This window comes from Panthera tigris, chromosome B4 (assembly GCF_018350195.1).
Source record: "Panthera tigris isolate Pti1 chromosome B4, P.tigris_Pti1_mat1.1, whole genome shotgun sequence".
Classification (NCBI taxonomy): domain Eukaryota; kingdom Metazoa; phylum Chordata; class Mammalia; order Carnivora; family Felidae; genus Panthera; species Panthera tigris.
In genome coordinates, this window is record NC_056666.1 from 43,677,900 (window position 1) to 43,691,609 (window position 13,710).

Here is a 13,710-nt window from a genome sequence, read left to right on the forward strand (position 1 = left end):
CAGGGTTCTCTAGAAGAACAGAACCAATAGGATAGGTACAAGAAATTGATTCATATGACTATGGAGGCTAAAAAAGTGTCAGGATATGCAGTTAGCAAGCTAGAGACCCAGGACAGCCAATGTTGTAAGTTTCGGTCCAAAGGTAGAAAATGGCTGGTGTTCCAGCTGGGCAATCAAGCAGGAGAAGTTCCCTTTTACTCAGTCTTTAAAAAAAAAAAAAAAAAAAATTCTAGTCTTCAACTGATTGGATGAGGTCCACTCACATTAGGGCAGGCGATCTATTTTACTCAGGCTACCAATTAAATTATTAACCTTATCCAGAAACACCCTCACAGACACACCCAGAATAATGTTTAACTAAATGTCTGGGTGCCCCCATGGTCCTCAAGTTAACACATAAAATTAGCTATCACAACTCAGTATGGAAAATATCATTATTGCTGTTACAATTGTTAATGTGGGTTATTTACTTAGAAGGTCACCTCCTTTCTCAATAGTTTTAGAGTCTTTAAAGACTCATGAGTCACATGAGGAATATCGGATTAACAGAAAACACTCTCAATCAACAATTATTACATGTTTCTATGTCTCAGTAGGTAGAATCCACAGATCTGGGAACCAATGGTGGAAATAGGATTGACCCTGTTTACCACTGCTACCATCGGTTTGGGGAATTTGTGTTTACATAATCTCAACTTTAAGATATGCAGGTCTGAAAGCCCTGGTTTCCACAGCGGGAGCACTTTCATCAGGCAAACAATCAGAATCTCATTAAAGCGTAAACTATGGCTGCTAGTCTGGGGTTTTTATGCCAAGAGCCCAGCAGGAAAAGCAATGAGTCACAATCCTGACAAAGTTAATTAAGTCTGATTACCAGGAGAATGTAGGGCTGTTGTTGCATAAGAGGGAAGGTGAAGCATATGTTTGTCATCAAGGTGACCCACTAGGATATCTCTTGCAAGCTCCCCGCTAAATTTTGACAGTTAATAGATAAGTTCAGTAGAAGTGATCTGAGAAGAAGTTGGCAGCCAGAGTCTTAGATACCTTAGCAGTGAGTATCATGGTCACCCCACTAGGTAAAACACCTAGACTAGTTGAGAGCACGGTCAAGGGTGAGCAGCGTCTAGAATGGGTAGTGAGGGAAGAAGGTAGTAAATGTTAGTTGCAATGACAGGGTGAAGAGTTTGTCTCACTAGTAAGTTTCACCAAGAAAAGAGACTGACTAGAATGCTGGAGGAGCTAGTCATGGAACACTTTTATACTAGCCAAGCAGATCCAAACAGTGCAAGAGTAGGTTGCAGTAGATGTTCTAGTGTGTTGCCCGAATACCCCCTTCAGGACTGAGGTATTTACTTCCCAAGCTCCTGGGAGTGTTGGCAAATGAATTCTCTCAATTGAGTCTCTTACTGGGAATTGCTCTCTGCCAAAGAAAGTCACCCTCTCAGGACAGCCCAAATCAAATGACTGGTTAAGCTGGGGGAGGGGGGGTATGCAGACCCAGCCCTTTTATTTCAAGAAGTGCAACTTGGAAGGACCAGCCAAGTCCCAGAATTCCCCCATGGGATCAGCTGGGACCTCTGTTGCAACTACATTGTGTGGATGCACAATTTCTTCCTTTACCCAGCGTGGCTCCCCTTACCCTCAGTGTTCTCATTCCCAAAAGCATTTAGCATTAAAGCTTCTACCCAGAAATCTCAGAATTTCAGAGTCTATTTCCTAACGAATCCTACTTATTAAAAAAAAAAAAAAAAAAAAAAAAAAAACGAACTAAAGCGATTGTTTTGTTGATCCACTGAATGCTGTTTTTAGGGGAATAAAAACATTCTGTCACGTCATGACTCTAGCTGCTTCCACTTTACTTAATTCTTACTATACTCACTCTTTTAGTTATTCAGTGTCCATCCATTCAATAAATGAGCCTGTTCTAACTGCAGAAATGATTATGCCTGAGATTATACAATTAGTAATGGACTTCTGGGTGTTGGTCTGGCAAATATGGAGCTCAGAAATGATCACTGCCATCCACACAACAAGAAAAAAAGCTAAATAAATTAAAAATTAACAGCTCTTCTTTAATCCATGAGGGAACTGAGGTCACAGGTCACTACACAGTACATTGAAGAGATAGAAAAATGGATACAGAGAATCTAAGTTTCCGGGAGCACAGGCCCAGGAAAGGAAAATCCACGAGAACTGGTCCAGGGTAGGAAACCCCAAATGTAATCGACAAATTTCTGGGAAGAAGATTAAAGGAAGGCTCCTTAAAGAGAATGACAGTTCATCTGAACAACATCAGGGAATTGAGTAGCTTCCACCAATCAAACATTTCTCAAAAACCAGTTTCTCTGTTAGGTAGTTTTCTCACCAAATGCACGATGTTTAAAATTTTTTTTTTTTAATGTTTATTTATTTTTGACAGAGAGAGACAGAGCATGAGCAGGGGAGGGGCAGAGAGAGAGGGAGACACAGAATCGAAAGCAGGCTCCAGGCTCTGAGCTGCCAGCACAGAGCCCGATGCGGGGCTCGAACACACAGACCGCGAGATCATGACCTGAGCTGAAGTCGGACGCTCAACTGACTGAGCCACCCAGGTGCCCCAAATGCACGATGTTTAAAAACATTTCCCATCCCTTCTAAATTCTTCGCCAGGTAGTTTGGATATCTCTGTTTCTTTAGAGGTGATTACCAGTATTTTACCAGGTGGAGGGGGTCTCTCTTATACTGCACTTCCTGGGCACAGGGAAGGCTGATGTGTACAAAGTGAGGCTGTCCTCCTTACTCCCATCAATGCATCTTTTCTTATATCCATGCTCCTTCCTATAATCTCTCACCCTGGAATCTACAGCACTTGTGAAGACGTTTTTATGTGCGGATGGTCGTCAAATTAGTGTTGCTGTTAAGGGACAAAGAACCTCCTATTCTGCCATCCTGCTGATGTCTCTTCATCAGTTAAATTATTTTTTTTTTTAATGTTTATTTATTTTTGAGACCGAGAGAGACAGAGCATGAACGGGGGAGGGGCAGAGAGAGGGAGACACAGAATCTGAAACAGGCTCCAGGCTCTGAGCTGTCAGCACAGAGCCCGACGCGGGGCTCGAACTCACGGACGGTGAGATCATGACCTGAGCAGAAGTCGGAAGCTTAACCGACTGAGCCACCCAGGCGCCCCCATTAGTTAAATTATTAAGGAAAGATTTTTCCTAAAATATTTTAAGTTCACAGGTCTTGTGGTTTAAGCACCTGTCATAGATTAACCAGAACTGATGTGAAGCTGAAACTAAACATTACTTGCTGTTTTGTTTCTCTTTCTTTGGTTCCTTATCTCAAAAGCAATATGTTTTGGTCATGTGTTATGTCTGCTAAGTGCCAAAGGGGTTTAAAATGAAATATCCATGAGTTCTGAGACTATCTTCTTTTTTTTTCTTTTTTTTAAAATACAAGTATATAATGAAATTAGTGATTGAATAACAAACTATCGCGGTGCTAGTTTATAAATGTACTGGTAGCTCTGGTGAGGGATACATTTTTGAAGGCTCACTTTTCAGCTGGTGAACATTGATCCTATTCCCTAAATAGGATCTAAATGCTAACCCTTCCTCTGGCTGAATCAGGATATAATGAAAACATACATGACGATATTTTTGTAGCTTTTGGATACTTCAGAGTTTTCATAGGTCTGAGGATTTGTTCAGGAGGCCTTCATGGCCATTTCTCGCTCCACTGTTCATTTCCTGTCACCTCTGCAATGTCCTCCACCTTGCAGTGTGTGACTGCCCTTCTCTGCTAATTCTGCCCGGTGCTTCTTACTGGCTCGGTGCTCCGTGGGTCCCAGGGAAGTGTGAGACACCATTTAGGGCAGGATCAACCTCTACAGCTAAAACTTCCCTAAGAAATAAAGTGTTGCGGTTTATTTTTAAAGTTTATTATTTCTGCTGCTAATACCCCTGGCCCGAGAAGGTTGAAGACGGGAGATGTATCTTGTGTTTTGAAAAGCAGATTTCCTTTTTTTTTTATTATTATTATTTTTTTTTCCAATATATGAAATTTATTGTCAAATTGGTTTCCATACAACACCCAGTGCTCATCCCAAAAGGTGCCCTCCTCAATACCCATCCCCCCCACCCCCCATCAACCCTCAGTTTGTTCTCAGTTTTTAACAGTCTCTTATGTGAAAAGCAGATTTCCAACAATCAGGAAGTTTACCCAGAAGACAAATTTTGCCCCCAACTTCAATCAACTCTTCAGTGCACGCCCAAGAACTCATGCCAGCAGCTAGAAATGAGTAGATACATTCATCAGAATTGGAAATTTACTATAAAGGAAACCCCAGCCAGGACCCCAGCCAGGCAGTCCAGCATTCTCCAGCACTGCCTTCCTGGGGAATAGGCACACTTGTTGTAGCGTAGGGCTTGGAATTAAGTAGATGCCTTCTTCCCCAGCCTCTTGTGACCAGGCTTCTCCTGACCCTTGCCCTGTTACAGGCTAAGCCGAACTGTGCTGCAATTGCGTGTGCATTAGGCACCCCTTTAGTAGCCCTTGGGCAGCCTAGACCTCTTAGACTGTGGAGCTAAGGCCCACCCCCAAACAACTAGATAGCTTCCGGCGTGCTTGAGGCCCCTCCCACTCACCCCACCTGGATATCGCTCCAGGCAGCGACTGCAAATTGGTGACAGTCCCAATTTGGACTTGCTGCCTGGTGGAGTTTCTGGGCTTCTCCAGCAACTAGGGCTCCCAGATCTCTCTCTCTCTCTCTCTCTCTCTGTGCGTGTGTGTGTGTGTGTAAGATGAAATAAAATGGAATCACTTATGTCAAGGGGTTTTGAAACTGACCTGGGAGGCCATTAAGGATGTGGGCTTCATGCCGTCCTCACTGTTCTCCTCAAGTGGAACCACGAACTTCTGAACTGGGCCAAACCGCAAATATTCCAAGGACTCTGCACAACAATCTGCAACTTGCTACAACTTTTGCTTGGCGAAAGCCCTAGCCACCTTTTAGTCAAGATTAGTTTTCTGCTGCCAGAGTCCATCAAAATTCTTTGTGACCAAAATTCTTTGTGAACAGCGGCACCCGGACGGCTCAGTCAGTGAAGCGACCGACTCTTGATTTTGGCTCAGCTCGTGAAGTCACAGTTGTGAGATCAAGCCCCATGTCGGGCTCTGAGCTGGGCATGGAACCTGCTTAAGATACTATCTCTTGCTCTCCCTCTGCCTCGCCCCCACTCACACTCTTGGGCATGCTCTCTCTCTCTCTCTCTTTTTAATAACTTTTTAAATGTTTATGTATTTTTGAGAAGGAGAGAGCATGAGCAGGGGAGGGGCAGAGAGAGAGGGAGACACAGAATTCGAAGCAGGCACAAGACTCCAAGCTGTCAGCACAGAGCCTGACATGGGGTTCAAATTTACCAACTGCGAGATCATGACCTGAGCCGAAGTCACACATTTAACTGACTGAGCCTCCCAGGTGCCCCTCTCTCTTTCTCTCTCTCTCTCTAAAAAAAAAAAAAAAAGAATTATTTGAGCAATGTATATAAGCATTCTTGTTTTGTATTTAAACATCTTTGGCTTTTGGGGCACCTGGGTGGCTCAGTCAGTTGAGCATCCAACTTCAGCTCAGGTCAATGATCTCACAGTTCCTGGGTTCAAGCCCCACATCAGGCTCTGTGCTGACAGCTCAGAGCCTGGAGCCTGTTTGGGATTCTGTGTCTCCCTCTCTCTCTGCCTCTCCCCCACTCACGCTCTATCTCCCTCTGTCTCAAAAATAAATAAACATTAAAAAAAATTATAAACATCTTTGACTTTCACCCCCTAGTAGACACTATGTGGGTTGCTACCCAAACTCGTGTACCCTGAATTGCAGCTTATGATCCCAGATAAACACTTTTGCTTAATTATTGCCTTTCTGACCATTTTAAGTTGACAGGTGATTATACCAGCCACTCCACCTGGCCCTTCTTGGCCAAAAGGGTTGGGTAAACTGGAACTCTGTCTTCAGGGGGAACATTCTCCATTGGGTAGATTGGGGCTTGGAGTAGGTATGCACCTCATCCCTCAAAAGCCTTCCCCTGTGACCCAGTCTCTCCTGACCATTGTCTTATTCCAGGTCCTTGGCCACACCGAACTGCACGGCAGAGTAGGCATAGGGGAAAAATGGCACCCCTTCAGTAGGCCTTGGGAAGCAAGGGCCCCTCTAGACCTATGGAGGTAGAGCCCAATCACAACCACCTGCATAGCCTCCGGGGTGGAGGGGACCTACCCCCTGAAAATCATTCTCAGCTGGCAGCTGCAAAGTGGCAATAGTTTGTCCCTATCTGAACTTGCTGCCTGATAGGCTCTTGCGATTCTCTAGCAACCAGGGCTTTCGGGAGTTCCTTACTGGAGAATGCCACAGCCAACCCCCAACCTCTACTCCGGCAGGCAGTCCGACTTCCTCCAGCTTTGTCTTCAGTGGTGCATGCCCAACTGTGCATGTAGGACAGGGCTTGGAATAAGGCAGATGCCTTCTTCTCCCAAGATCATGCCTCTCCTGCTCCTTGCCTTCCCCAGGGTCCCTGGCGAAAGAAAAGGAGGCAGAGGAGAGGAAGCACAAAGAGAGAGAGAGCTAGAGAGAGAAATCAGGCCCTTCTAAAACCGAAATATTTTAAAGGGACATCGGCTTCTTGGGAACTTCCAGCCTCACAAAACATTCTTCTTTAGGGGACAAAAAAACTTATACACAGAACTGGGCCGGGGCGGGGGGGGGGGGGGGGGAAGCGAATTACACAAATTCTATTTTCAACTGTTTGTGGGTGTGCATGTGTGAATGGTATTTTCTGAGCCAATTGTGTCATATGTATGCGCCATATATATATATATATATATACACATTCTAATTGTGTATGTTTGTGTATGAATATTATATAATATATATGTATGTATGTATACATAGTGCCTGGTGTTTGCTGGACAATTTTCTCAAAGCTTAATATTAATTAATCTTAACAAGCTTGTAAAAGAAAAAAAAAACTACTATCACGTCTATTTTGAGTATGAAAAAAAATTAGCAAACAGATGGTAAGTAACTTCCCCAAGATCACAGGGCTAGTAAGCTGCTGAGCTGTGATTTGAACCGCAGTCTGTTCTCTCAACCACTATGGTTTGTTGTCGTAAAATAGATTTGCTATTTAGTCCTCTGAATAAGTAGAAGGTTCTGTGTACAGATTATATTTTATGAAAATAATGGGAACACTAAGGTTATTTTGGCCATGATGATAATCATTGGCACGACGCTAGTTTACCTCTCTTTTTACAAAGTGCCTGAGACTGAGTTTCTAAAGTTCTGGTCCATTCGATTTCAAATTCTGGGAAAATGCAGAATGTGAAGTGTGCTTTCCTGGGAACATTTTTGGAGGTGAGGTTGGGGCTGTTAGAATACCTACAATCAAGACATCTACACATACCTCAGAAGACATTTTCTGTGATCTTTTTCGTTCATCTCATGATTAAGCATGTAACGTCTTGGCTATTCTGATGTGTAATTGTCTCCTAAGGCCTACTTTCTCTTCTGGCACAGAAAACCAGAAGAAAAGCTATATTCATACTTTACTTGCCGTCAGAATTTCTAAAGTTAGAGCACAGATGTAAGATTCACAGTATGCTGGATTTCTGCCAAATGAATTACAACCCCACTGTCATCTAAATGGGAATAGAAGACAGAAAGCTATGTATATGTTAACACTGTAATATAACTGTGTAATATAACCACAAGGCTATAGAATGTAGTAAAATATTTGATATTGGTAATAATCCCTACATATCTTTGAAGGATGAGGTAGATTTGGACTAAATGTTGCTCCAATAGAATTTGGGGAAGAGTTTTGTTATTAGAGTTTTGTTATTATTTGTTATTTGTATGTTATTATTTGTTATTTGTATTAGTCAGGGGGCACCTGGGTTTCTCAGTTGGTTAAGCATCCGACTTTGGCTCAGGTCATGATCTCACAGTTCTTGAGTTCGAGCCCTGAATCAGACTTCCTGCTGTCAGCACAGAGCCCATTTTAGATCCTCTTGTCCCCCTCTACCTGACCCTCCCCCACTTGCACAGGCACTCTCTCTCTCTCTGTCTCTCTCTCTCTCGCTATCTCTCAAAAAGAAACACTAAAAAAAAAAATTGTTTATTGGTCAGGTCTCTTTAGTTATGGTTAATAGAAAGTTGAGTCCATTTAAATAGCCTAGACAAACGAAGGCATCTGTTATCTCACAGAGGGGAAGGTGATTAAGGTGGTACAGAAAACTGAAGAAAGAGCTACCGATTTCAGGTCTCCGCAGATGAAATTGCACTGTGCTATTCTCTGCTTCTGTTTGAATCTGAGTTCTGCTCGCTTACTGTAGTTAACCTTCTCCAGGGAGGATTGTTACGGCAACAAGTAGCAAACCCAACTAAAAACCGCAACTTAAAAAAAAAATCTATTTCTCAACTTCCATTTATCAACTCATGAACTCAGATTTTTTTTTCAATATATGAAATTTATTGTCAAATTGGTTTCCATACAACACCCAGTGCTCATCCCAAAAGGTGCCCTCCTCAATATTCATCAATGAACTCAGATTTACCTCGCTTGGGTCACATGTCCACAACTTGGACCAACCACTTTTTGCCAAAAAATAAAGTTCAGATCTGGATCCACAGAATAAAATCAATACTTGTCTGTTAGGTTGAATCTCTATTCAAACACACACTAAACTAAAAGATGAATTAATAATGCAGTAAACCACATTTATATGTAAATTTTAGGGTTTTTTTTTTTAAGGCTGAGGTAATATCCATATTTAAACAGCCAAAATTCTAAGGCACAGATATTAAAATTTGTCTATCACAATTCTTCCTTCAATAAAAAGAATTTTTAAAAATTTCTCTTATTTCTAAAAAAATCTTTTATCTCACAGGCTGCAGTTGTTGCTACAGTTATTACCTAGAAATGAACAAAATAAAACACTATGACATCTGCAAGTTATCAACCAAGTTTTTAAATTGTGTTCATGAATTGAAATATTTTTAAGTTCTATTCTCTGAATTAAAATCACAAAATATCATGGAAGAATTGAGTCAAAGATATGTGCTTATGTTTTCAAAGGAATTATTGGCCTCCTCTAAGTACCCACATGTTTTGTATTTACGGAGAATTATCCGATTTTGTGAGGGTAGATTATTTTGATTATTCCACTATGAATTACTTGATTGAATGATGGAGCAAAGCACTTAAGGAATATTACTCCTGTAATAAAAACAATTATAAAAGACTTGAGAATCAAGGAGATAGACCAGAAATTCATAACTTGTCATCATTACCAAACGAATCCAATAAGAATTCAAATGCTCTTTCTATCATGCCAATTATAATTTACCTTTGCCCAGTACTGTGAGTTTGAGGGCTCAGATTAAAAACAGCGCATAGTGTCTGTAAGTTTTCCCCTTGGCTGTTAGTTTAATAGTCTGGAGATGGCTGTTTTTGTTATAATCTTGGTTTATGCTGAAAGAAAATCCCACAACCCCTTCCTCTCTCCGATTATGAGAATCCCTTAAAAGTGGAAGAAACATCCGGAATGTCAGACAACAAAAATTTCAAATTCCTTAGCTGATACGTACCTGTCCGTCTCACTGATAGTCTGCTGCTTCCTGCTGGTGCAGCCTAGAAGCCTCTTCTGGTCTTTCATGACTTGAATTTCTCCACTTAAAAAAAAAAAAAAATATATATATATATATATGTTTTTATATTTCAAATATATAAAAATATTTCAAATATATAAAAACATATATGTAATATATAAAAACATATGTACATTTTTATATTTCAAATATATAAAAATATTTAAAATATATAAAAATATATAAAATATTTTTAAAAATATGTTTTTATATTTAAAATATATATATTTAAAATATATATATAACATATATGTAAAAACATATATATATATATATATATGTTTTTTAAAGTTTATTTATTTTAAGACAGCGAAAGAGAGCACAAGCAGGGGAGGGGCAGGGAGAGGGAGAGAGAGAAAATCCCAAGCAGCCTCCACACTGTCAGCACAGAGCCTGACATGGGGCTCGAACCCACAAAAACTGCGAGATCATGACCTGAGCTGAAACCAAGAGTCGGGCGCTTAATTGAGCCGCCAGGTGTGCCTTTTTAAAAACAGATGTTTGGCCTCCCAGAAACTACTTATTTTGGCCCTTAAAATGGAGATTTACCTTGTCAGCTCACAGTGCTATTCAGGGACACTTTCCAGGTCCCAGGGGCCGGGCAGAGAGACTGCAAGGTTACGTCCACCTGTGCCGTGGACTATTCTACCAACCAACCCTGTGCCCAAACCAGGACGTTAAACTTAATCCTCCCGTCCTCTCTCAGAATGGGTCCCCTGATTTCACAGATGGCCTTTTCCTCAGAGGATTTGAATATTTTTTATTGTTATTATAATTAATTATTATCTTCATCATCACAATTCGTTTCAGAGGCACCTACACGATTCTTTTAGGAATTTTAAGAAATTTTTGTCAGTCTAAACAGATCTGGGAAGCATGAAGATCAGCTACAGCGTATTTTATTATTTACACAGATTTGACTTCTGTCCATAAATAAAATTACAATTGAGTATACAAGTAGAACATGCATCCTAACCCAAAGAAGGTAATTAGAACATGAAGAAAACACAGAGCAGCTTTTGGGTAAATAGACCCAAAGCGACATTACCACTCCTTCAGTATTTCCACATATAGCACTCATTCGCTATTTCTAGTATTACACCTCTCGCCGTGTCTTACAGCTGGCTGAGCAACTGAGAGGACACACGGCACTCCCACCTCTAACTGTGAACCTGAACGTGAAGAGAACAGTTTCTCTACCTCCATACTCTAGACAGAGAATGGGAGAAAATCACCTACAGAAACATCATGTTTTTCTGGTCCTCAAGATAGCCAAAAATATCCGTTCATGTCAAATATTTTCCAGAATCGCTGGGGAGCTACATAATAGGCATCAAGGTAGAGGTGTTGCTTCAAGGCCATTAGACCCCATGACTACGAAAACGGAAAGAGGAATGTAGATTATTCATACGGAACAACATTAGAAATGATCTGTGAGATCATTGAAAATGGCTTATTGGGGGTGCCTGGGTTGCACAGTCAGTTAAGCATCTGAATCTTTGATTCCGGTTCAGGTTTGTGGGCTCGAGCCCTGTGACAAGCTCTGTGCTGACGGTGCAGAGCCTGCTTGAGATTCTCTCTCTCCCTCTCTCTCCACCCCTCCCCCACTCAGGTGCACGTGCACACACTCTCTCTCTTTCAAAAATAAATAAACTTAAAAAAAAATGGCTTAATGGGTGAACCAGTACATTTCAAGCAGTCTTTGTTGATTATTGAAAAACATACTAAGATATATTTAGAGAAAACTGAGGGGAGATGCACTTTATTATCTTGATAATATTATATACCTTGAAGGAGAGGGGGAAAAAACATGTCAGCTCTTCAAGTTACTTGTTCAGCAAGACTAACATACCTGAGGAACAGAATTCCATTGGCTTCAGGATCGTCTTGTTAAATTTGACCACCTCTTCAGTCCTCTGCTTCACAATGAATTCTCAATTTTAAAAGTTAATTCTATCCTCTTCCTGTTTAGTTTTACTATCATACCTGCCCTGAGGAAAATAGTGTTAATAATGTGCCCTTTCATCTTTCTCCACACATAAGCAAACATAACAAGCATGATTCACCTAGGGCAATCAGTATACAGCCTCAAATATACCAACAACCCTAGCTTCCGATCACAGTCACCATGCCCACTGTCCCAAGGCCATGGACTCCTCACCAATGGGACTAGCTCACCTTCTCTCTTCATATATAATGGACGTCTGGCTATTTTACCAATATGGTAGCCCTACACCAACAAAATGGTCGCTAGAATGATCTCAGTCCAGTGGTTTTCAACCCTAGCTGAAAATTAGAATCCTAAGAGTAGCCTAAATTCTTTTTTCCATAACCTAATCACACCCCCGATCAACTATATCAGAGTCCTAAGAGGTGGAATAATCTCAGGCATCAGTGTTTCTTCAAAGCTTCTCAGTATAATTTCAGCGCACAGCTAAACTGAGTATGTCCACCAAGCCAGATAAAGCAAATGGCATATTACCTGTCTACCCTGACCACCCCAACCAATCTTCTCATTAAAGAGTTGTGGGACGAGCTTACAAAAATGAAATAGCTGAGGTTTGTAATTACTTCTGTCCCAATTTGGACCTGTCCTGACCCAATTCGCCCTGCACGAACCAAACTAATTTTGCTAACACTGCAGAAAGAGCCATCCACTGAGGTGATGAATGTGTTAGCTGAACCTACTGTGGGGGATCTGGGTGGCTCAGTTGGTTAAGTGTCCACCTTTGGCTTCCGGTTCGTGAGTTTGAGTCCCACATTGGGTTCTCTGCTATCTGCCTTAGATCCTCTGTCGGTCTCTCTCTCTCTCTGCCTCTCCCTGGATCGCGCACCCTCTCTCTCTCTCTCAAAAGTAAATACACATTAAAAATAATGTTCCAACTTCTTGTGGAAATCATTTTACAATACATATATCAAATCGTTATCCACCTTAAGCTTATACAATGTTATATGTCAATTATATCACAGTAAAGCCGGCAAAATGAAATTAAAAATAAATAAATAAGCAAAATGTTTTTAAAGACAGAAAAGAAAGAGTTTTCGCTTTGAGGATGGTTCCGCCACCTTTGCCTTTGAATATGCTTGCTCAGGGAAGCTAGTATTGAGGCCATTTATTCAAACATTGGCGAATATCCAGGCCGAGTTAAGTATCTCCAGTGGCGTTTGTGAAACTTGCAGATTCCGCAGTCCTGCCCTCCAGTCATTCTGAGTCTTTAGACCTGAGGTGCAGCCCAGGAATCTGTCTTTTTAAGGGGACTACCTGTATAAATCTTACACGAAGACAGCTTTGGAAACTACATAACTCTTCAATGAGGGAAGGACAGTTATCCAAAATAAATACAAACCATGGCCTTTCCCCAGGACTTTTGACAGTGTGTGTGTGTGTGTGTGTGTGTGTGTGTGTGTGTGTTGTGTGATATCTCCCAGAAATTTTCAATAGTGGGGAGAGAGAGAGATTGACTCCTGGCATATGGCATGTCTCATAACATAAGCCAAGGTATCAGAAAGCAGCAAGGAATAAATTATTCCGACATAAGGGGTTGGAGGATCTTCCAGAAGACCTTTGGGTTTACTCATCCACTGCAAAGGCTTCCAGGGACGACATCATGATGGCAGGGAAGCGGGGAGACGTCTATGAGCAATACGATCTGGTGAAATTCCAGAGCCACTTTGAGGTCAGAAACAGAAACGTCCTCTTTCAGTGAGGGTGAAAGTCAGAGTGCACAGGAGATAAGAGTTAAAAGATACAAGACACCAGGGGAGAAACTTGTAACCTCCTGATAGGAACAAAATAACCAACAAAGATATTTTAACACTAATAGTAGATCTTTCGATGGTTAGAAATAGAGGAATAAAAGAAGAAATGATCTTTCCCAGGGGAATAAAGAAAAACTCAAATGTGTGGGAGTCAGGTGCAGAGGCATTGACCTTTCAGGAATAATTTTGTCTTTGTGTGAATCACAGTGACAGAAAGCTACTAAAGAAATAAAAGAGTAAAGTTGCTCTTTTTAATCTGTGTTAGACTT